The 25,004-nt window shown below is 40.7% G+C and overlaps 1 protein-coding gene across 14 annotated transcripts in view; it reads right to left on the bottom strand.

Moving 5' to 3' along the window:
• KIAA1217 (KIAA1217 ortholog) overlaps positions 1–25,004 on the bottom strand; it is a 234,508-nt gene that overhangs the window by 197,409 nt on the left and 12,095 nt on the right. The window contains exon 1 of one of the 14 annotated variants that reach the window (XM_026675692.2): positions 17,686–17,919. The exons of 10 other annotated variants lie outside the window; for them this stretch is intronic. The gene's annotated coding sequence lies outside the window, so the exon portion shown is untranslated. Of the gene's footprint in view, positions 1–13,134; positions 13,157–17,585; positions 17,617–17,685; positions 17,920–25,004 lie in introns of those variants that run through there. 3 more of the 14 variants (XM_087947729.1, XM_087947728.1, XM_087947727.1) reach the window with 3 other exon arrangements.

Genomic DNA, 25,004 nt, shown 5'->3' on the forward strand with positions numbered 1-25,004 from the left:
TTGAAGCGAATTCAGCTGCTCCTTGTCTTCAAACAGATAGTTCATTGATACTGGGGGGAAAAGGGACATTTCCCCCCTATTCCGACCAGACAGAATACAGGATGGGACTGGATTCTCCCTTCGGCTCCCCGAGAAGAAGCATTCAGGTAGGACCAACGCCCCTTCTCCACTGAGCCGAAGGGAGAATCCAGGATGGGACATACCAAAGCTGGCTGATGGCTATCCTACGGGTGAGAGCTGGATTGGTCAGAGGTCCCCACCTCTACATGCACACCCTGCAGGACTCGTCTTCCAAAGGACGCTTCTGCTGAGGCAAAGGAGTCAATTTTGTAATGTCTTATGAATGGGGTCACCGATGACCAGGTCGCAGCTCTACAAATGTCCAGAATCGATGCCTGCGTTGCCCAGGCTGCGGTGGTCGCTGCACTTCTGGGTGAGTACGCTGTGATCCTCCTGGGCACAGGAAGGCTCTGTAACTCATAGGCCTTTGCAATGCAGGCTCTGAGCCAGCGACCTACTGTGGAAGGTGTCCCCTGCGACCTAAAGTTGACGGCTGAAAGGAAACAAACAAGGCTTCCGTCCTTCTAAAAGAAGTTCTTTTAATGTAAATACAGAGGGGCCTCCTAATGTCCAAGGTGTGCCATTTTTTCTCTAGTGCATGGGTAGGCTCAGGACAGAAATTAGGCAAAACCAACTCCTGTGAACAATGGAATAAGGAGTTCACCTTGGGTAGGAAAGTAAGGTCCAACCGCAGAACCAACCTGTCTGCATGGAATACGCACAGATCCTTCCTGATGGATAACGCCGCCAACTCTGAAATACGCCTGGCCAAGGTAATGGCCACCAAGAATGACACCTTGCACATGAGAAGGCGAAGGCAGACTTCACGTAAGGGTTCAAATGGGCGAGAAGTTAGTGCCTGCAGGACCTTAGGCAAATCCCAGGTGGGGTAGCGGTGGACCACCGGTGGCCTCAGATTCATGGGTCCCCTAAGGAAGGCTTTCACCCTAGGGTGTTGGGCCAGAGTAGTAGAGCCCTTGACCAAAATCACCGAGGCCAAGGCAGCCACCTGTCTCTTCAAGGTATTGGAGGTGAGTACCTTTATCCAACCCATCCTGCAGGAACTCTAATACCTTTGCAACAGAAACCCCAGTGGGTTCCAACTGGTGACAAGCACACCAACTACAGAAAATCTTCCACGTTGCGTTATATATCCTGGTCATGGAAGGTCTTCTGGCCACCTGGATGGTCTGAATGACCTTTGTGGAAAACTTCTACCATTTCAGGATCCCCCGCTCAAGCGCCAGACGGTCAACCGAAACCAGGCTGGATCTGGGTGCTCGATCGGGCCCTGGCTGAGGGAGATCTTGTGCAGGGGAATTCTCCAGGGTCTGGCAACTGACAGGGCCATCAGGTCAGCAAACCAAGGATGCCTAGGCCAGTAAGGGGCTACCAACAGAACTTCTGCCCTTTCTATCGGTATTTTCCTGATTGCCCCCAGAATCAGGGGAAGGGAGGGGAAAGCATATAATAGTCCCTGGGGCCACCTGCACCGGAGAACGTTGACTCCTTCTGCTCCTCGGGCAGGGAATCAAGCAAAGAACCTTGGGAGGTGCGTGTTCTCTGGTGATGCAAAGATATCCAGAATCGGGCGGTCGAAGCATTCTGTCATCTCCTGGAATAGACTGGGATGCAGTCGCCATTCTGACTGGTTGACTGTGGCCCTGCTCAACCAGTCTGCCTGCACGTTGGATACTCCCGAGATATGTTCTGCTCATAGGGACAACAGGTTTCTCTCTGCCCACCTGCACAATTGAGTTGCTTCCTGCATTAGAGATCTGGAGCATGTGCCCCCCTGCCGGTTTATGTGGGCCTTGGTAGCCACATTGTCCATGAGAAGCACATGTCACCCCACCACCTCTTGCCTTAGATCCTTGAGCGCTAAGCGGGCAGCCCTGAGCTCTAGCCAATTTATGTTGTGGGAGAGCTCCTCTCGTGACCATCTCCCCTGGGTGACCTGGGCTCCCAAGTGGGCCCCCCAACCATAGAGACTGGTGTCGGTGGTGATGGTAATCCTCTGGAGTTCCTTGTACAAGCATCCCTGATCCATGGCTCGGGACTGCTACCAATGGAGGGAACGAAGAACTGGCAAGGGGATGCGAACCCTCCTTGAAGAGTGGCCCCTGCTTGCCCTCTGGTAAGGGAGCAGGAACCACTGAAGGGTTCGGGCATAGAAGCAGGTCCATGGGACAATCCCGATGCACGATATCATCTTGCCGAGAAGTTGAAACAGCAAGATAATAGGTGCCTCTCTGGAAGACAGGATTAGCAACGTGACTTCCCTGATACTGTCTCGACGCTCCTGTGAGAAAAAACCTGTCTGGCCAAGGTGTCTATAATGGCCCCCAAATGCAAGATCCGAGTCGATGGTACTAGGTGGCATTTGTCCAGGTTTATCAAGAACCAATGCTCTCGAAGAATCCTGATTGTCAACATCAGATCCTCCTCCACCTGGGTTCTGGAAGAGGATGCTATCAAGATGTCGTCCAAATAGCATTGGATCCTAATGGGTAAGGTTCTGAGGTGTGCCGCTACCACTGCCAAGAGCTTGGTAAAAGTCCGAGGGGCTGATGACAGGCCGAACGGAAGAGCCCTGTATTGAAAATGGCGGCCACCATAGCAAAACCTCAGGAACTGACGGTGGTTGGGGTGTATGGGCACATGGAGGTAGGCCTCCGTCAAGTCTACCGAGGCCAAAAAATCTCCCTCCCGCAGTCCCTCTAGAATGGAGTGGAGGGAGTGCATCTTGAACCTTTGTTAGATTAGATGTCTGTTGAGCCCTTTCAGGTTGAGGATTGCTCGCCCCCCCTCTCAGGCCTTTGGAATCACAAACAACATTGAATAGACACCCTGTCTCTCCTGGTCCACCGGAACCGGCTGGATGGTCCGAATGTCCAGCAGATGGCGGATCACTGATTCCATGAGATCCCTCTTTAAGGGGTCCCTGGAGACAGTGCAGCACACAAAAGCTCTTGGGGGGAGGAGAGAAACTCTAGAGAGAGACCAGACCGTAAGGTTGACAGGATCCAAACGTCCATTGTGGTCTGTTCCCACCTCTGCCAGAACAGTCCCAGACAGCCCCTATGGGGGAATGAGGCTCGAGCATCACTTGTTGCGCCTGAAGGGTCTGTTGGAACCCCTAAAGGACCTTCTTCCCTCTTGCCTCTGACACCCTCTGGCGGCAAAGGCCTGTCTATTGGCCTCAGAGGAGGATCTCTGGAAAAAGGGCCTACTTTGATGGGGAAAGCTTGCCCCAACTTCCCCCTGTTTAAAGGAGGGCTTCCTGTAGTAGGGATGAGATCTGTAATCAAAGCGCCTCCACTGAGAGGGCAGGATCCAGGGTTTCACCAAAAAGCCTCTCTCCCTTAAAGGGAGCCGACGCCAGCTTCCATTTGGTTCTGACGTCCATCTGCCAATTTCTTAGCCAGAGAAGCCTGCGTGCTATTATGGAAGAAGCCATGGTTCTGGAAGAAAATTTGGCTGACGTGAGGGTGGCATCAGCAGTCAATTGAGCTGCAGCTATAATCTTATTCAGGTCCTGATGCACCCTGAGATGCTCAGGTGGGATTCTGTCCTGTAGCTGCCTCAGCCACCGCAAAGAGGTCTGAGTAAAAAAGATGCGGTCGTCAATGCTCTGATGGCCCAGGAGTCGGCTTGATGAGCTCTCCAGAGTGCCATCTCCTCCTTCCGGTCCTCTGTCTTTAGAATATCCTCCGCATCAGGTGGGATGACAGATGAGGAAGCTAGGGCTACTACTGGGCCATCTACCTTTGGCACTTCCATAATGTCCAAAAGGTCTTTGTACACATTAAATAAGGTAGACTCAGACCCACTGGGGCAAATGTACATCCCAGGGGACTCCCACTGCTTTTTGATCAGGTTCAGAAACATCTGGGGCACAGGTACAACGCCCACCCCAGATGCTTTCTCAGTGAACAGGAAATCCTCCTGATCCTCTCCCTCAGTGGGAATGTCCTGAGTGACCGTGTCCTTTTTGAGATGTGCCGTGCTCTTGGCCTTAACCAGCAGAGTCTTGAAAAGAGCCAGCTGGAAAAGGCCCTTAAAGGAGGGGGGACCTGCTACGTCCAACTCCTCATCCGAAAAATCCCTTTCTGGAAGGAGGTCCCTTTCGGAGCCATAAATTTGGCTGCTTTCTGAAGGGGAGGTCGAGCGCTCTCTGAAGTGGACCGGCTGTTCAGCAGAAGCCTGCCCCTGCCCCTGCAGGACTCCTCTGCTAGGTTCCAAATAAGACAGCTGGTGCAGCTGGTTGACCTCTGCCTGCAATTCCTGTCTTATTGTCTGGGAGATCCAGGCTCTCATGAAGGATGGCATTTTTTGCATCTGGGTCTCCTCCAGCTGCTGTAGGTGTAAAGGTGGCTGCAGGCACAGGTTTGGCTCCACTGGAGACTTGGTCTGCAGGTGTCGCCATCAAGATCCCCTGAGGCGGCTCAGAAAAATTGTGAGAGGTCTCAGCCCTGATTTGGAGGTTACCCTGCAAATCGTGGGTACTTGAGCTCCCAGGAGGCCAGACCGTCATATACTGCCTATCTGCTAGTTGGTCTGGCTGCCTGTCATCTTGAGGAAGCAAAGTTTGAGGGATGGCTCTGTATTCAGCCATCCTGGAATCTCTCACTGCCCTGTCAAACTGTTTGTCTATGGCTTTTTGTCTACACCTGGCCTGTCTATCCTCAGCCCTAGAGGATCTCTTAGGGGCTAGAGCCCTGGCTCTAATCCTAGCTGCTGCCTCCATACCAGCAGACCTGGGCTTAGGAGATCCCTTTACAGCCTTCTCTCTACCCTGCTGAGGAACTGACAATTCTTGATCAGCTCCCTTGGTGGCCATCTTTGAGCCCACCAAAAATAACTGTCACTTGACAGGGGTAGAGAAAGGGAGAAAGAAGTAAAAATAAAATAAAATAAAAATATTCAGCCTAAGCTGTCAGCTACAGCCACAGTAGCTGTCCACCACTTCAGGAGGCTAGTGCGACCCAAAGTGGTGAGCTCAACCCAGCTCCGCAATTCAAAAGCCGAGTCAAGGAAAAAAAATTGAAAAAATGGCTCCCTCTTTGAATTGCAGCAAGCCCTGACAGGTCAGAGGTTTGCGAGCCTGGAGCTGGCTGCATGGCAATTATCAAGCCGACTCAAGCGTCTCACAGCTGCCATGGTGCTCTGGGGACTGGATGGGGGGGGGGTCAGGATTTAATCCCGATGGCCAGAACCCACCCCCCAAGGGACAATCCTGGAGATGAACTGCAAGACTGTCCCTAAACGAAATAAATGGCCACTGCCGCCGAAAAGGGACAGAAGCGCTTAGCGGCAGCTCGTCCCAGGCAAGAGAAAGTGGATCAGGAGCAGGCGAGTTAAATAAGACGCTGACTCCCGCCCCAGCCCGGACCACACAGGCTCTCAGGGTCACCTCCACTCAAATTTTGGTAGAAAACAAAACAAAAACCAGTCCACCAGCAAGGAAAGTCAAAAATTTAAAATAACGAGCAAAAAAATGTGAACTGGAAAAAAGGCGCGAAAAAATGAAAGTGCTAAACCGGCAAGCCAGCTAGCTGTCAAACCTGATCTAAGCCTCTCTGTGAAAAAAAAACTTAATCCAAGGGGTGAATATTCTTCTACAGTCCTAACTATTCAGAGCCCTTAAAGGGTGGTCTGAACACGCTGAGACCGAGTGAAGAACTGGGGACCGTTACCAGGGGGTGTGTCCTCAGTTTTTCAACTCAGTCTGCAGAGCTAGGAGACTAGAGACTACCCATCCTGGATTCTCCCTTCGGCTCAGTGGAGAACAAGATAAAGAATAAAGAGACTACCCATCCTGGATTCTCCCTTCGGCTCAGTGGAGAACAAGATAAAGAATAAAGATAAAGTAACAACTAAAAAATGTTTTATCAGATATTAAATTAAATTGATTGAATTTAATACAATTAGAGAAATGGATAAAGATGGAAGAAAGATTCAAGGAGAAAATATATAGAATATTAACTGAAGTAGAAGAGCAGGTAGAAAGTTTAAAATTAGTTTGAAAATTGGATTTAGGAGAAATAAATGATAATGACTGGAAAAATATTTGGAATAGAAAAGTATATAAGAATATATCAGTTAGAGTTAAGGAAAATGGATATAAAGTGATATGGGGGTGGTACCTAACACCACGTAAATGAAATCAAATAGATGTTAAATATACAAATATTTGTTACGAGAAAGAGATTGGAACATATAAACAAATGCGGTGGGATTGTGAAAGCACACAAAAAATATGGGACATGGTGTTTAGGGAAATTATAGCACTTTTGAATGTAAATTTAGATATGTCACCGAGGATTGCACTACTGTTGCTGGTGAAAAAACAGGATATAAATGAAACAAAAAAAGAATTGATTATAAATTTGATAATGGCAGCTAGATTAGTGATGGCTAAATATTGGGGACGAGATTGGGATATTCAAAGATATGAGTGGTATAATGAAATTTGGAGTATGGCAACAAATGATAAATTAACATAAATTAAATTTTAAAAAGGGATGATTAAAGTAAACAATTATAATGAAATATTATAATTTTTATAATGTTTTTATAATTTTATAAAAACAGTGTTGGTGGAAGGCAAAGGGAATAAACCTACTCAAGAATATATGTTGTTTTGGAGGGGATAAGGGCACAATTGGAATATATATATATATATATATATATATATATATATATATATATATATATATATATATATATATATATATATATATATATATATATATATATATATATGTTTTCTTAAGTTTTCGCGGTACTTACATGTATGGTGTTCGGCTTGGTTCGGGTATTTTCCACGTCATTGTAGTTCTTTTAAAGTTGTAGCAACGTTTCAGCAGAATCTCATCTGCCATCATCAGGCTTCTGTATTGTGTCCGTCTGTGGGTCAGACTTTTACAGTGGTTTCAGATTTAAATTTGGGGCAGCCTATTGCTGTGCCAGAATGGTTTTTTCTTCATCCTGATTGGTTGGGAGTCTTGGTCTGTGTTTATTGGTCTCGGAGTTTGCTGTGTTCTGCTTGATGGGTGTCTCTGATATCTTCTGTCTGTTTTTGGCTCTTTTTGTATCTTGATTGGCTGGCAGCATTGTGTTACTTTAATGGAGGCCTTTAGTGCAACAGCCGGGTAAATGGACGGCTATCATTAGTTAGGAAGCTGGGTTTCATCTGGGTGCCTGGTTGGGGTGTGTTTGAGCTGGAGGTATCAGGGGGATCTGTTTGTGCCCAGGTGTTTGCCTGGCTTGTGGTGTGGAGATTTTTTTGTTTGTGAGTGCAGGCTTCCAAATGATTGACAGCCTGGTGGAATCATCTCTTCTGTTCATGCTTTCTGGTCTTTTTTCAATCTCTATACACATACATACATACATACATACATACATACATACATACATACATACATACATACATACATACATATATATATATATATATATATATATATATATATATATATATATATATATATATATGTTGTTATAGAAGAGGAAATATAAGGAAAAAATGGTCTCCAAGGAGTGGGGCACACTGTAATATTTGTATTTTTTCCTTTTTTTAGATTTAGATTTATATGTTTTATGTTTGTATTATTTGTATTCAAAATAAAAAATATTATTAAAAAAACATCAGATATAAGGAACTAGAATCACAACTATCATGCTGTCATCTTCAAAATCATGAGAGCTAGAAACTTTCAAAACAATGAAAATAGAAACTTTAATGCCATGTAGTATACATTCTGTATTTTTGTGTTTCATACTTCAGGACTTACTTTGAAAATTCTGTTATGGCAACATGCAAAAATTGATCTGGATACACAAGATGATGTCTGTGACACTGCTGCCATTATTACAGTTACAATTTAAAAAGTGGTTGCAACAGTTTTAGGCCAGGAAAGTAGTTCGTCACTGTCTTACAGTTGTTCAACCCAGGCACTATGGTTCAGATTTGCTCCTTCAATTACCACAGCAATGCTGAACGATGTCTGACAACAGGAACAACTGCAGGTTGCATGTAAAGCTGTTCAGTAGCATTGTGAATAATTTTTTAAAAGGGTGACATGAACAGATGGTGCCAAACATTGCAAAGAGAATAGGAACCATATAATTGTAATGTTGACTTCAAGGCAGACATGGATAATGATGTTCACATTCTAAAGAACAGCATTTTTGAAGCTCAGCCACTTTTAAGATGTCTGGACTTCAATTTCCAAAATTTCCCAGCCAGCATCTAAAGTTGCTACAGTTGAGAAACCCTGCTCTAGAAACCAATAGGTAAAACGCAATATGCAGAGTGGGGGGACACAAGCCAAAACCAGATGGGCCTACACATAAGCTTACATATACTTTTTATATTCTTTCCCACCATCTTGTTTTTGAGCTTGTTCATCAACCAATTACCTATCTCCCCAGAGAAGGATGCTGAGTTTGCTCTTATCAGAGGACAGAACTTGACTGCTTTAAGATGGTTTTGAAAAATGGTCTGAGAGTCAAGAGAAATTAAGCCAAAGGATACATGTGATGCAGAATAGACATTTTGGTGTAGAATAGAAAGTAAAAAATAATTTTAAAAGTATTGGTACAAGTGTGGATCCCAGTTAGTTATCCATCCACCTGGAGGTTTACTGTTTTTTTCTAAATATGAAAAAAGGGATGTTGCCAATAAATGCTACATCAGACTTCTACTCTCTTATTCAACTGCAGTTTCTTTTGTAATCATTTGTGGATTACCTGACCTGTGGAACCCAGCAATTGAGCCTTAAATTTTAATCCCAATCTATACCCAATAAGTAGCATTTTACTTATTCCTGATGTAAACCGAACACCAACTTTTGGTTGGAAAGGGGAATTAGGATATAATGATAGACAACCTAGAATCCTTTCACCAGTGGTCAAATAAATTTGAAGAATCAATTGGTGGAGCAGCAGGGTTCATAACTTATTTCTGAAGTTCTAAAGAACTCATAAATATTTCCAAATTCACTTACAGTATACAAATAGAAACTATATATATATATATATATATATCCCATGTCATTGTAGTTGTGCTTTTAAAGTTGTAGCAACGTTTCGGCAGAATCTCATCTGCCATCATCAGGCTTCTGTATTGTGTTCGTCTGTGAGTCAGACTTTTACAGTTGTACTCTGACTCACTGACTCACAGACGAACACAGTACAGAAGCCTGATGATGGCAGATGAGATTCTGTCGAAACGTTGCTACAACTTTAAAAGCACAACTACAATGACGTCATGAAAGCTCTCAGGACAAAAAGCCGATAAGAGAAAGCAGCTGCAACATGGGCTTTCTTGGAATTGCATCCATCTCTTTTCCCAAAGAAGCAATCAATTCAATTATAAGCACACTAATTAAAATTTAATTAGTATGTAGTATGTCAGTAGCCTCTTAAATACATGAAGGTAACAAATAAGATCTACCTACCATTCATTTATTTCTCACCTTTATTACTTTTAAAAGTAACTCAAGGAGGCAAACACATCTAACATTCCTTCCTTTTATTCTCTTCACAACAAGAACCCTGTGAATTGGATTGTACTAAGAGAGTGACTGACCCAAAGTCACCCAGCTGGCTTTCATGCTTAAGGTGGGACTAGAACTCAAAGTCTCCTGGTTTCTAACCTGATGTTTTAACTAGTAAATCAAACTAGTTCTTATTTGATATTAATGTGACACCAGTAATAAACTCTCACTCCTGTAAGTTTGAAGAATTGGATCACCCTGGGAAAGAATGAACTAAGAATTAAAGTGTATATGGCCATTAAAATCATAATTTGTTCTCTTCTTCAGGAGTCTACCATTGCCCAGCCACACTACCAGATAGACATGTTAAAATCTCAGGCACAAGTTTAAATTCAATAAAACAACCACAGTAACCACTATTTTCATTGGTAGCTATTTCTACGCCAGGGGGACTAGATGTTTCCTGAGCCTTAATAGGCAGAAGTCTCTCACACACCAACAGCTGTTAACAAATAGCAGCTTCTTCTTCTCCTTCTTCTCCTTCTTCTTCCTCCTCCTCTTCCTCCCCCCCTACTCCTCTGCTTCTTAATAATAGCAGCCAAAAAGCATTCAGGAAAGTTCTTCTGCATAATTGTTAATGCAGAAGAATTTTTCTCTTTTCAGAAAGGAATGCACAGTAAAAGCATAAATGGCACAGATTAGCATCAAACATCTGTGTGTTATTTAAAAGATTTTTTACACAGCAGAAATAGAGGGATACTCAAATATGTAAAGATGTTTCTAACATATATTTTGAAGATTTACAGTAAATTGCAATTGTTAAATAACTTCACTTACACTCTCTTTATCACAATCAGATGCATAAGATCTTTTTTATGTTCAAAGGATAGCTTTTCTATGCACACCAAAACTAAGCAACATCTTTTCATTTCTATTGAAATTACTGACTCAATGCAAGTTAAAAAGAACTAATGGCTTTTAGATAAGTTATTTATACCACTTTAAAGATGTGTATTTTTCTCATCAGAATCAAATATTTATTTCTTCTGAAAGTAATTTATTTATAAATTACAACAGATGGGTACACAATACCAGGCAACGCTAAGAATAGCAATGGTCTAGACCAGCCTTCCCTGATTGTATGCCCTCCAGAGGAACTAAAAAATGATGTCTGCACCAGCTGAAAATGATGGATATTGTCACCACAACACTTCCCATGGCAAAAAGAGAGATCACAAAACATAAAATATGCATATGGAAGAGTGAAGAATTTATATCAGGAGCAAAGCTAGTATGTCTCTATGCAATGATAGACACTAAAAACAGCCAACTTTACATAAAGCATGGATGGAGAACCTTTTTAGTGCAAACACAGCATTCCACAATGGCTAACATGGGGTGGGTGGGAGGCATACATGGATTAAATTCATGAGCAGTGCCACCCCTTAGATCTTTGAATATATGTATAGATTATTTTGACCTTACCAGAGCACCCATAGTATCCAGGCCTCCTTAAAGGAGAAAGTCCCAAACTCAATCAACCAAAGTCTTATTCAGGTGGGTCAATGTGTTTCAAAGAGTAGAACAAAATTGAACTGTAATCCTAGGAGCTGTGACCATCTGCTGGCTTTTGCAACATAATCTCATTTTCTAGGCCATTGTGGGATATAAATGTAATATATAAACATTTGAGACCATACATGATTATGCCTCAAGATTACTTATAGTTGTGGAAAATTTATTGAATAAAGACTACTGTCACATACCACCAAGTGGCCCTGTTCACAAGGTACATGAGACAGCAAAACAAGAAATCTTCACCAGCCCATATAAAAATTGCAATCTATCTGTTTAGTTACAGATATTGTCGTGCCAAAAATATTTTTAATGTGAATGCTTCCTATCCCAAATGTAATAATGTAACTCACAAAAGTCTGTATCTCAACATCTCATATTTATTTCTGGGAACTTAAATTAACAAAAACTCAAAAGAATATCAATGAAAGAAAAGGTAAGAAACAATGGCAGCTCTTTGTGTCTCTTTTTACTGTATCAAACTATCTATGTGTTGCATAGATATAAATTGTAGAGAGAGAAATACAAGAGAAAGGGAGAAAGCCATGGCAGATTACATATCACTGAAAAAAATATTTAAAATGAAACATTAAACATGAGAAGACAAAAGAGAATAGAGTTGCATCAAATCTACAGAAGATCCTTTATATCAGGGGTCGCCAACCTTTTGGATCTTAGGGACCACCAAACTCATAATTTTAAATCCCAGGGACCATTAACTGGTTCTTTGGGCGTGGCCTAATTTGTGGGTGTGGCTTGGTGGTCATGTGACTGGCTGGGCATGGCTTGTATGTAAATATTATAAATATTTATATAAATATTGAATTTTTTATAAAAAGAGCAACTTTTACCCAAAATCAGGCAAAGCAGGCAGGCAGATTGAGTTGCTTACAGAATCACAGATTCATTCAGAGATCTATCTATCTGCCATCGGCTAGCTCAGTCTCTCAAATTTGCTTGCCGTGAGTCTACACTGAATAATAGAACCTTCAGTCCTACGGGAGGTTCGGCTGTGCTTAAAAGCAGAGCCGAAGATCTAAAGACTAACTAGAAAGCAAGAAATCCAACCATTTCCTGCTTCCTAGCTAATCTAAATCTCCCGGCACAGCAGAACAGATGATGGTCGGAAAAAGGAAAAATAGCAATTTAGCCGGCAAGTTTGCCGGGTAAGGAGGGAGTGGGCGGGGAGAGTTCCGCGGCCATGTGGGCAGCGCAGTCTTGTGTTTCTGCACAGTCTGGATTAATTGCTTTGGGGGGTACTCTGGGGATGAGATTTCTCTGCGGCCCACCCAAAAAATTTCATGCCCACCAGTGGGCTGCGGCCCACCGGTTGGCGACCGCTGCTTTATATGCACTGATGAACATTGAGAGAGGATTTAAATAACTGCAATAGAAATACAGTAACACAGAAAATGCTTTGCACAGTTGACTCGGTAATTTCTGTGTCCAGAATCAAAAGCAGTATTTCTCAACCGTGACATGTTTAAGATATGTGGATGTCAACTTTAATGATTGTAAGATGGCTAGAGTCACCCTTCATATAAGATGGATAGCATGTAAATTGAATAAATAAATAAACTCCCAAAATTGCTGGTTGGAGAATTCTAGCTATTGCAGTCCATATATCTTAAACATGCCAAAATTGAGAAACATTGATCCAAAGGCTCAATGTTGATAGGCAGTTTCAAATCTTCCACTGATGTCTTGAGTGTCTTTAACTTGGACCTGGACATCCTTAGTAGAGCAATATCCAGAGACAGCCCTTCAAAGAGAAGGCAGCACCCTAAAGTCATAGGACCTGGCTTTCTGTAGAGAACAGTCATTGCTGATTCCACCTTCTAGGTAGAAGGAAACAGAGCTGAAAGTGTTCTTTTTTTTTTGCAGACTTCTGTGAAATTGAATTGCATGGGAAGAGGAATGAATAAAGACAAGACCACACAGAAATTGCAAACTGTGTCTCTCCTGGGGTGCAAATAAACAGCGCCACTCCTACCTCACCACCACATCAAAGGATATGACAGCTCCTGATGTTTGGTGCACGACACCCAAAATTCACTGTCATGAATTTTGTTAAATTGGTGCAATTTAATGAGGAAGAACAGACCAAGTAGAAGAGCCAGGAGGATATTCAGAACAAAACAAGAATGCACTCAGTGGTGATAAGAGCAGGATTTTCTTCCCTCTTTCTGTTGTGCTATTTCAGCAAGTGTATTCACTACCAAAAAAGAAAAAGAAAGAAAGAAACAGAACACCTTTTCAGCAAGAGATTTACCCAGTTTGTTTATTTGCACTCTCCTAACAGTTCTCTGAAAGGGGGCTTTAAATTTGGGGGATTAAAATCAGTCAGAACTAACTGACCTGCTTAGTCTGCTTTTGTTCAGAGAGATGCAAACCTATAAATGCTTTTGTGCATTCATGCTTAGAAAGTTGCACCCCACACTGTTTATATTACTAACCTCCAGCACTATCTATTGCCGAAATTCCCCAGCTTAAATCCAGTAACATTCCAACTTGCTCCAAAGAAATACATGTGAGTTTAGGATGAGCAAAGGCTTAGCTTCTACTTTCTATTGTACAGGTGTACGTCTGATTATAGTACTTAGGAGGGGCTGTCTACTCCAAGAAACATCTTATTTATGGTCATTTTCCTTTAAATGTTCCTATTAACAAAGATTATAGGCCTGTACAGAGGTGTTTTTTTTCCACATGAGCACAACCCAAGCTTATTTTCTACAGGTGCTACCCAGATAATTTTGGAGGACATGTTTTTCAAATGTCCTTAAAAAGCTTACATGGCCTTAAATAGAACCTATCATGTCTACTGGCCAAACGGCTAAGCCAATGAAGATATCTTCACAAGAAGTCTGTATCTCTTGAGCTTTTGCTATGTTGGGATGTAAGGCATTCTTTGTCCCATGCTCTACCATTTTAAAATTCAAGATGTTTAAGTATTTTGAGAGCTTATACTAGGTTTTTTTCTTCTGCCCAAGTGTTTGAATTTTTAAAAGAATTCAGTTGAGTTTGCCTTCTTAGGAATGCATTGAATATGCCGCCCTCCTAGTTCAGGCTAACCCTCTGTAAGGCCTAGAATAGGTCTGCCACACATTTTCTGGGGTTACAATTTGTGAGGAAAACTTGTTCTGATAGCCAAACAGCCCTTTAATAAGTCCATTCACATCCTTATTGCTCTTTTCCCCAATAATGTTCTGGAAAAGTATGGAAAAAGAGGAAGCTGGATTTAAAAAAAAATTCTCAAACTACACTTCTAAATCACCCGTTTTCCAACTCCACATACACTTCTAATTCCAGTGTAAAATGCAACCAGGATTGAATTGAGTTACAGGCAGATAAGGCAGTCCTTCTTTTCAATAGGCAACTAGTGTAAAGAAAGCACTGAGTTGCTTGTGGCTGGCTAGACTTTTTGCTTTCTTTACACTGGCTTCCTTTACCAACAACTGCCTTATACCCCTATAGTAATTTCTCACTAAAGAAAAAGTTGACATCTGCTGAAATTCTGAGCAATTGAAAGCATTTGGCGCAATAGCACTCAATCACTGGGTTTCATCTCAAATCAAAATTGGGTTTGCATCCTTTGTATCAAAAGATGGGCCATGGTGGTGATACTGGTGTCATATCACCAGAAATTAATTTAAGTAGACATTGAGTCTCTTTACCTTCTAGTGTTTTTATCACATAGGTGAATTTTTGCTCGCATTTTTGAAATGTTAGTTTATTATAAATAAAATTTCATGAGAAAAATGCCTTACAGTGGGAAAAATGTATTACTCTGCCATTTGTTTTTGACAACATTCTCTTCTGACTCTTATATGTTAGATACAGTTGAATCAATTCCCAGGAATAAAAATACCTTCTTCATGCAATATGCATAGCGGTTCTTCCCAGAATTAGAACTGAATCTGGGACTTTCTACATTCAAACATGAACCTATCCACTGTGCTATGGTCCCTGTCTCAAAACTACACAAGCTTTCAAGAGTAAGGATTACAGAGTCAGTCATATCAATAATTCAAAATAATCATTCTTTGAAAACATTCCAGAATTTGCTGTACATGGAAAAACACTGCTTTTGTCTTTGCTGTGAAAATTCCACAGAGCTGGAATTTTTAAAAGTCTTTTCTTAGGCATACCTGGCATAAATACAGAACAAATTAGCCCCAGAGTCAATGGGATGAGCAAGTGCATTACAACAGTATTTCTTAACATCAGGTGTTTGGACTTCCATTCCCAAAATTCCCCAGCCAGTGTTCAGCAAACATCCCCTCTTGGAATTCTGGGAGTTAGAATCCACATAACTTAATGTTGCTGAAGTTAAGAAACATTGCATTAGAGCATGTGGGGATAATCAATATCTCATCAACATGATTCTTGATAAGAACTTGATTGATCCAACGGGCATACAGGCAAACCAAATTAATTACATCGTTTGTCCTTCTCCTGCATCTGAAACCATTCTCTGCCTTCTATGTATCCAGGTTAACTGCTTCATATTTTTTGCTGAAAAAAGTGCAAAGTACTAGTCTTCAGAAAATCAATATGGCTGAGTATCTCGGGTATGGAAAGCGGATGAATAAAGGCACTTAGAAACCAAAGAGTGGAAACCTGATCATATTACATCCTCTATAGAAACACAAAAATACTTGATGCCTTTTGGAAAGCAGCACCCACATCAAAGGAACCACTGAGCTGTTCTCTAGCTAAGGGTAATGTTAGAAATAGACTCTGATGCAGGGCAAAACTTTGTGAGCAGGAGAAATAGAAATCCTCCTATGGAATGTCTCCAGATCTCATAAATACAACTCCAAAAACAACAGCAGGAAAAATTTTAAAAAAATTCGCAGCATTGCATTCTATTTTTCAAAGCTGTGATAAACAAGACTCAATTTAAAATATTAATTCAAATCTCATCCAACCTAGTGCCATCCAATTATGCTGAACTTCAGCTCCAGTACCAGGTAGGGGCATGGCGAAGTAGAAAAAAGGCGACTCCAATGGTTATTTTGAAATGCCTTCATTCTCCTTACAGAGTTTTGACATAAATACAAACATTACTTCTGTTGCAGAGACCCAATAGCTGCCCTTCCCCATGAATATCTGACTTGCTTAATTCATGTAAATCAGTATTTGCTATTTTTTCTCTTTTGGCTTTAGAAAGCTAAAACACTGAACAAGCAATAGGTGTAATCTGGGGAGAAAAACTGCAGCTGAATGGCTCAGAATATACGGATCCTACACCAGTAACAATATAAATATGCTGTTGTTTCCACCACATTTCTATCATGATGGATATTTAATAGTTAAATATTTATTGATTTAATATACTATTTTTGTTAAAATCAAATGTTTGATTTTCTATATATGATTCCCATAAATTTATTCATGGAATATTAGAACTGACTTTGGTTGCTCCATATCTCCTTCCACTCTTTTACTTCACCAACCACAATCAGCATAATTAATGCAAATCACCCAATTTATTTGACACATTGTTCACCATGACATATTTTAATATTAATCACATAAAGCATCAGTCCTTTCTTAAAACAACAATGAAAAATTAGGCTTGGAATTAATTCTATAAATTACCATTAGTAAACTAATACTAGCAATTTATCCACAAGTGCCATGTGAACTAGATTCACAAAATATAGTTTCACTTGCTTTTACTTATTTTGTAAGCATTTTGTGCCTCTAAATTCACTTCTGCTTGTATTAGTAAGGAAAGCAAAGTGATTTAAAAAAACATTTTTACAGCTTTCCATTTTGGTCAGATTGCTAAGAGAATAAAAGATGTTTTTACGCAATCCTGTCCAGTCTTCATTTTACCTAGTCCTTTAAATTGAACTGGTGACCTTTTCTGCTTCAAAGATTTATGCCAACACACTCATTATTCATCTCAAGAAAACTAAACCACCTCCTTTGATGATCTGATGGTAACAGCAGCAACAGACCCCCAACGACTATATGCTAGCAACGAAAAACAAGGAAAAAATTTTTCTAGCTGGCCAAGTAACTTTTTGCCAGACAAGGAAAAAAAAAAAAGAATGAATCATATTCTTCCATTGCAAAACTTCCAGGCTTCTGATAGAAAAGCATTGTCAGAAGAGGATAGATGTTTTAAAGCTATTCTTCAGAAAACTTTTCCATACATGAACATTTCTAAAGTTTGAACCACAAATTAGGGCTTTATGAACTCATTCACAATGAGGCTAACAATGAAAATCAAAGCACCTAATCAGAACAGTTCTCGAAATAAAAGTAATGACACTTTCCTATTTCTAGCATGTCTCTCCAACAGAAATCAAACTACTGTTTCCGCATTTCCCACCCCATGGAAAATTGGCCGATCTTTCAGATCAAAAGTTGGGTGGAGCAGGTGAAGGAGGGGAAGAGAACAAGAGAGAGAAACAAGAGAGAAATACATACGGGAGATTAATTCAACTCTATTCTCCAGAAGACAATGCAGCAAAGTAAATTTCATCCCACATTATAGCCTCTGCCAGATACAAAGGAAATGTCTGTTTACCTAATTAGAGGACTCCAAAGGCAGCCCAAGAGATTAGTTCCAGAACATTTCCTGTAGCCACCAAAATCTTTAATTCACAACAAAATCTCTTTACAATCCAGGCAGGTGAAACATCTTCCATGTCTCCACCGCAACTCCTTTAACCTCTTTTGTGAGTCAAACTTTCTCATTTGCATGAAAGCCTCCTCCAGCCTATGGGACTTTGAACAAGCTACAAGTTACACTAGCTGTCTTAACACGCTTTCCGAGTATGATATCACCCATCTCCATGGTTACTTTAACCCCACCTGCTCATACAGCAAAGTAACCTGTCAGATTCAGACCACAGGATACAATTTAGCTATTTGTCTTGAGTCAATGTTTAACCATCTGCTCCTTGGCACACAATCTTCCAGAAGTTAACTCACAATTAAAAACAGAAGAGACTATTATAAAAGGCAACATAAGTTACTGCAGGAATAAAGAGCTTTAAAAAACAAGTTGTAGCAATACATTGGTTGTCTGCCTTTTCTGTCCAACAATGCAGAATGAGTATTCTAAAGGGGTACCGACACCCCAGAATGGTTATGCCCATGAGCTAGATTTCACTGAGTTTTAGTATAATAGTTTCAGCGGGTTCATTGTTTCCTTTTGCAATTGTTTTTTTTTTAAAGGAACCAATAATCCTCTCTCAGTAGTACAACTTGTCAAACAGGTTTCTCTTGGAAGCTTGTTTTCTCCATTTTATTTAGAAAGCCTGCCTCTTGCTATGAGCTCTTCCTAGCACACACATTTTCACTCCGACTTCCTCCTGGCTTCAACAATTATTTTCATATCTTTTTCGGTGATGTGGTCACCTATTGAAAGCTTACTCCCATGGACTTCAGTGTCGAAAAGATTGTTCCTACAATTTGCCATCACTTTCTGGAGCTGCTTTTCTAAACCGTCCAGAACATTTTAATAGAATTCCACTTTTTTCTGTCTCTCTCCCTTCTTTTGGGATATACATGCAACTGGAATCATACATGCACTTTGATCAAGTCAGATATTCGTGGCCAGGTGAGCAAAACATCTTCTTCTCCTCCATCAATGTTACAGCACTCTCTGGAGTCATGATACTTTCTACTAACCTTTCTAGAAATATCTACCAAAGTGTATAGGAGTTATTTTTGAAACTTGTGAAGGAGGCCATTTTGAGATTTGCTTAAATGGCTCTATTGCTGAGTTGGTTATTCTTTCCCTCTCTTCACCTAGGGTTTGTATCACTGTTTTTAATAAAATCTACTTTTAAGGGACTTTGTATATTTTTGCTTTGTTTTTACATATAGTTTTATTCATTTGTTATGCACCACCCAGAGTCAATAAGATAGGAGACTGTATACATTTGGTTAATACATAAAGAGCCATACCTGTTAGTATATTGCTTGACTCCTAGTACAGTATTGTGTAGATGTCAATGTTTAGAAAACAATTCTTTCAGTAGATACTCCCTCTAAAATAACTATTACAAACTTTCAAACCAGGATAAACAATGGGAAATAAAGGGGACCTATCATGAAGTATATTTTCCAAAAGTAGCTGTCCCACCATCCCCAAGACATATACAGAAATGGAGGAACTTTAAATCCAGTTTTAAAACTTTGAATTGACTTAGGTGTATGCTTTCTCTAGAGAAGCCCGTTTGCAGTACACACTTCCATTTTCTTTAAATCCTGTTCAGAGGAGGTGCTTTTATAATCATGAAAGGGAAACTGACAAATGTAACTCCTTACTGTCATTGTACCTGGCTCCTTTCCAGAAAAATTACAATGGATGTGATTGTGTCCCTATAGATTATTCAGTGGGGGAAAAAAGGTGGTTTCCTGGATCAGCTCCTTGATGAATGAACCTCCGCAAAAGAGACAAACACAGGATGGCTAAAGCATTGAGATGAATCATCAGGAATATCATGTTGCAACACACACACACACACACACACACACACACACACAAGAAAAGTTGGCACTCAGTACTGATTATCAACTAGAGATTCGATTTTTTGCAGAGCTGATTTCCAAACTTCCAATTCATTTGCTGTATCTTTTATTATTGGATAAATACTCAGTCTGAGTAGCTATTTCTAGAACAGAGGCCACAGACTTTTCTGCTGATAGATACATATTCTTGCAGGCGTGTGTGTGTGTGTGTGTGTGTGTGTGAGAGAGAGGGGGGGAGAGGGGAGGAGAGAGAGAGATTCACATAGTGTAGATTCTGATGTTACTGAATATGTTTTATTCAGAATGTATTCATATGCTTTATTTTAAGCAACTATTTCTAAACCAGGAACCATTTGTGATTTTAAAATAAATATTGATACTGATATTGCAATGTTCCAACATCACTTTTACAGCACTTAATTCCAGTTTTTAGCAAAACCACATCCATAGCCACTCATTGGTTCACTTTATAACCAATGAGTTTGCTTAGTTCACTTTAACCAATGTGTTTACTTAATGACTACCACAAAAAAAGCTTGTAAAAATGGGTTGGTCATTTGACTGATCCATTTTTACAATTTTTTGTGTGGTAGTTGTTTACGACCATCATGTCATACACACATAATGGGTAGGCTCCATATAATCGTACTATATGTCAAGGACCATCCATATGTTGTTTATAGAAATAAGACAAACACTAGACATACAAACACCTTTTTCAACTTTACCTTTTGCTTGTCAGCCAGACTTAATTGTCCAAGACCCAACTACTCTAGAAGTGTATCTTCTGGTTGTAGCAAAATGGGCACAGCCCACAACTTATGCTTTTCTGCCCACCTATTTTAACTTATCCAGAAAAATATTCAGAACATCACCAGCCAGCTGATTCTACCTAACACTTCAGTTTCCCACAATGCCATTCAAAATGTCTCTCTCTGAAATAATGCTAGAATGTTAAATAGTGGCTTTTAACCCCCTGACAATATTCCAAGTACTGGTGGTAAAACTAGAAGCGCAAACAACCAAAACAAAGTTTGATAGAATTCTGTTTGCTTAGAGTAGTTCAAATGTAGAAGCAGCTCTGTTTTTAGGTTAGATCAGTATTACACAAGGTTGAGATTTGTGGACTTAAATTCCCAGAATTCCCCTGCATCCTCAGGAAGCCACTGCTAGACAAAACCATCCTGGGCAATTTTTATTCAGTATCCAACCTTTTTCTTTTTAGGAAAGGTTGTCAAGAAGGTAGTCATGCAACAGCTTCAAAGGATCCTGAACAAAATGGATTATCTGGGCCACCTTTCAGGGCCTGGATAAGGGACTGAAACCGCACTGGCTGCATTTTTAGGTGTACCCATCCTTGCTCTACTTGACTTCACAGCAGCCTTCAGTACTTTAGAACCTTTGACTATAATATTTTTCTGGATTGGTTATAAGGGTTAGCTCTGTGTTGTGATGGTCCTCCTCTTTCTTTTACAGCTGTTCCACTTGATGTTGTCCCGCCCTTAGTCCCTGCACTGTGGAGTGCCACAGAGTTCAATATTTTCTCTGCTTCTGATTAACACCAGCATGATTATCATACAGAAACTGTTGGGTGAAGTCATTCATAACCATGAACTAAGGCATTATCAGTATGCTGGTGTTACCCAGCTCTAGATTTCCACTTTTTATGAATTAATCAAAGCTTTTCATCTCCTGTCTCAATGCTTCGAGGCTGTGGATAAATGAACAGGCCTCAAACCTGGCAGACTAGCTTTGGTTTGGAGGCCATTCTACTCTAGTTATGGATGGGGTGTCCCTACGACAGACAGATCCAGTGTACTTTCTGGAAGTCCTTTTGGACTCATGACTCCTACTAGATGACCAGATGACAATTGTGCTGGGAAGGCATTTGCATAGCTTTAGCCTGTAGGTTTATTGTGGTTTATCATTCCTGAAACAGAAGGCCCTATGCTCAGTCACTCATCCCCTATTCATGTCCTGCATAAATTACTGTAACACATTGTACATGGGGCTGATATATGTGGTAATGACTTTGAGAGTTGGGGAAGGGGAAGAGAGAGAGAGGAGAGGAGAGATGTTGCCTAGGGAACAATCAGATAAGAAGGGTCCCAGCCTGTAGCTCCATAACGGGCAGAGAAAGAAACTCAGAAAGTTCCTCCCCCTAACTTATTGTGATGACTCGGGACATGGCACAAGGGCAACACAGTCAGATAATCAATAAGAGACCCTTTATTATCTCCAACTTTGCCCCCAATGTCCAGGTTACCTTCTGGCTGGAGAAGAACTCTCCCAGGAACAGCCTTTGGCTGCAGAGAATCAAGTCCAAAACATGGTCACACAAACTGTCACTTTAAGTCCAATCCAGCCAAACTGAAGTAATTAGTTTGGCAGGGCAGGAGCAAGAATTTCAGACTTGAAGGCACGGCAAAACTCACATGATTGGGAGGACGCCAGGAACAAGGATAAGCAACGACAACACAAGATGAAGTCACATTTGCTCCCAGCAGCCTGCCGCATGCAGCCTGCCTAATTTGTAAACCGTCTTCTCAGCTGTGGCTAATAAAGGGAATCAGGGCCCTTTCCTCCCCCGTAAGCCACATGACCCACACTGCTCTCTTTTCCATTCCTCCCTGTGTGCCCTAGGATGAAGAGGGGATCTTTCTCTGAACTTCCTCTCCCTTGTTCTATCTCTTCCCTGCTCTGCCCAGCCAGACTTTGCCCTTCCCCAGCCTCCTCCACAGCCAACGGAGCCACACTCCCATTCCCTGTCAGCTGTTCGGCTTCCTCCTCAGATTCAGATTTTGAAAGAAGCATGACACTTCTCAGGCTACAAAAAATATGGCAGGAGATTTATACTTTCTTCATGATTTTGCAAAGGTAGCCTTACAATAAAGTAGAATGAGCTTATCTGGTTGTGTTTCCGGTCTGAACTACCTGGGAAAGCTGAAGGTTCCGTTGAAAAGCATCCAAAAGTGGTTAGCTTATTCTTAATACTGGTACACCACAGGGTTGCGTGTTAAGTCCCTTACTCTATACTCTTTATGTGCATGACTCAGGTAGCCCACTAATGCTAGTAATACTATTACTAAATTTGCAAATGATACAACAGTGGTGGGGCGGATGAGTCTGTCTATCAAGATGAGGTAGACCAATTGCTTTCGTGGTGTGGAAACAATAACTTGGTCCTCAATAAGACCAAGGAGCTTATAGTGAACTATAGAAGGAACATATTAGACATCCAGCCCTTCCTTATCAATGGAGACCGAGTAGAGCAAATGGCCAGTTTTAAATTTCTGGGTATTTATCATAAAAGAGGACCTGGGGTACTCACATTGCAGCACTGGTCAAAAGGGCCCAGCAGAGATTATACTATTTGAGATTTCTCAGAAAACAATAACTGGATGAAAAACTGCTGGTGACCTTCTAATCCTAACCCTTCTGCACCATACACTGCACCTCTGTATGGTTTGCCAATTGCACAGTGGCAGATAGGACAGCCCCCAGAGGGTTAACGTCATTGCCCAGAAGATCATTGGTTGCCCTCTCTACTCTTTGGAAGAGTTTTATAGCTCCTGCTGCCTCAAGAAAGTTCAAAAAATTCTTAAAGACCCATCTCATCCTGGGAATGCCTTTTTTTAACTATTACTATCTGGCAGACAGTACAGGATAATAAAAACAAGGACAAATAGGCTAAAAAACAGCTTCTATCCCAGGGCAGTAACAATATTTAATTCTACTGTATAGTGCAATATTAATGCAATTTTGGGTTTTCAATTAAATTGTATAGAATGTGAAGGATGTGTATTTGTGTTTTATTTTTATATTTATAATGTATACTGAAGATGGCATTTAATTTTGTTGTATGAGGTGCAATGACAATAAAGTAAACTAAACTAAACCACATATAAGCATGTGGAAAGGTAACAGTATTCCATGTTTTGTCATATGCTCTGAGCATATGTACCAGCCATACAACCGTGGAAACGTCTTTGGACAATGCTGGCTGTTTGGTTTCAGAAATGGACCAACCCCTAAGGTCAGCTTCCACTAGCAGGGTAAAACCTATGGGAACACCTTTACCTTATCAAGACAGAAGCTTATGGATAGTCTTCTTCCTATAGCTCTTTGGACACATTACTGTAATCACTGAGGAAGGGTACCCGCCCCCACACACACACATATATTACAAATTAATTTAAGAATTATCTATTACCGATTGTAATAATGTAATACACATAATCAAAGGGCATGTTTTAAGATTTATTTCCTTGTCTTCTGTGGGACTAAGCTGTTCTAAAATTTAAAAATTCATTAAGTATACAATTTCAACCTAATTATGAGTACAGGATACAAGCTGGATATATTATTCCAAACTAATACATACAGATCTATTCAGAAATGAGATCCACTTACAATGGTGAAACATAATTCCTGAAAAACTCTGCAATTTTAATAAATTAGCAAATATGGCAACCTAAAAAAAAATAAACAACAAATACAATTTACTGCATTCCTTCTGTAATCCACTGGGTTTGGAGAAATATCAAGTTAAATAATTCAGAGTATCCCTACAGAGATCTGTTCAAAGCTTAGCTTGCAAATACCTTCTATGCTGAAGCCAAATATTTACATGACTCGGGAAATATCTAATCTAAGAAAAATTAATTTCTTAGATTAGATTAGTATCTTTAGTTACCACTCTGCAGTATCTCTGAAGATACTGTTGTTCATTACACAAATAGCAAGCACAAATCTGAAGCTTGGAAACTGGTATGAAGAAAAGAAAGACAAAAGCAGCAGAAAGTGTTTCCAGAAATTACAAAGAAATTAGAAGTTTTGAGAGCAATTTTACATACTAAATGACAGTTAGGGGAAACATTATTATTTACCACATCATGTGCAAACTTCATATGCCAAAATTCAACTATGTTGAACCACCAACACACACCAGTACACAAATGTAAGATATGGTCACTCACTTTTTACAAAGATGGGTGCATGGCCATTTCCTTCCATCCTCTGTACAGTACTCTAGCATAATTTAAATTAGACCGTAAGCCATAATGTGCATGTTTAGCTTTAGTTTAATAGATTGTACAAATTTCATCCTTTGCATATTTATGCTACAGTTTAAGGCTTAATATCCGAATCCCCAAGCTATTACTTCCAGACACTAATACACCTACAAATACAGGTAATCCTAATTTAATGTCCATTCTTTCAGTAATTGTTCAAAGCTAGTATGACACTGAACAGATCCTCATAGTTGCAGCCATAGTAACCCCGTGGTCACATGGTCGCGATTTGGGTGCTTGGCAAACGCTTGCAATTACCATGGTCACATGATTGCCATTTGTGATCTTC

The sequence above is a fragment of the Notechis scutatus genome, chromosome Z (genome assembly GCF_049901735.1).
Source record: "Notechis scutatus isolate UNSWTSFEM ecotype Mainland chromosome Z, rNotScu1.2, whole genome shotgun sequence".
Classification (NCBI taxonomy): Eukaryota; Metazoa; Chordata; class Lepidosauria; order Squamata; family Elapidae; genus Notechis; species Notechis scutatus.